Source organism: Trichinella spiralis (assembly GCF_000181795.1).
Source record: "Trichinella spiralis strain ISS 195 chromosome Unknown Scfld9, whole genome shotgun sequence".
Taxonomy (NCBI): Eukaryota; Metazoa; Nematoda; class Enoplea; order Trichinellida; family Trichinellidae; genus Trichinella; species Trichinella spiralis.
This window is the reverse complement of record NW_003526948.1, coordinates 6,035,943-6,036,739: the sequence shown is the minus strand read 5'-3', so window position 1 is coordinate 6,036,739 and position 797 is coordinate 6,035,943.

Here is a 797-nt window from a genome sequence, read left to right as displayed (position 1 = left end):
AAAAATAATTTTTCAATCAGCATTCAAAGACAATGAAACATTAACGATGAGAAGATGATGAATTTAGCAGTAAGTGGCAGTTTTTTCATTTTTAAGTCATAATCACTTAACATTGCAATTGAGAATCGATATTCAGCATAATTTCCCAGTATATTCTCTATGAAAAATTCACAACATGAGATGATGGGTGATTAAATGAACGCCAAATTTCCGTACAATTAAGTTTGATTAAATACACCCTGTACGCATTGTTTATCTATTATTAAAATATGATCTTTTGAAAACACCTTTGCAGTAGCTAACATGCACTTTTAGTTAACCCTAAGCAAGCTTCTGCCCGCAAATTGTTCACTTAAAATTAGCTTCATTTGAGCTACTTGGTTTTCTACATTTAGAAAATTTTCAGACATACGTAGGTGTGTTTTGTTATGGCGTTTTTTGTCAGATAGTTTATATTTTGACTTAATTTTAAATGTCAAGGTCATTTTTGAATTTTCAAATAGTACTTTCCTTATTGATAGAATTTAGCAGTGCATTTCTTCTGCTCATATTATGGCTTAGGTTAGACTTTATCTTCAGCCAAAAGTTCTAACGCACTAAAAACCGGTTTCTAACGCTGCATTATGCAAATAACTATCGCTATAACGCGCCTTATCAGCAGTAAGGGTGCGTTTGTTTGTTTAATTTACGTAGCAATTAGTAACATCGTTGAACGTTCTCTGAGTTCATTACGGGCGTTAAGTAGCTGCTGAAGTCGGTTTCAGAATTACTGACAAGTATTCCATTTTTCTGCTTTT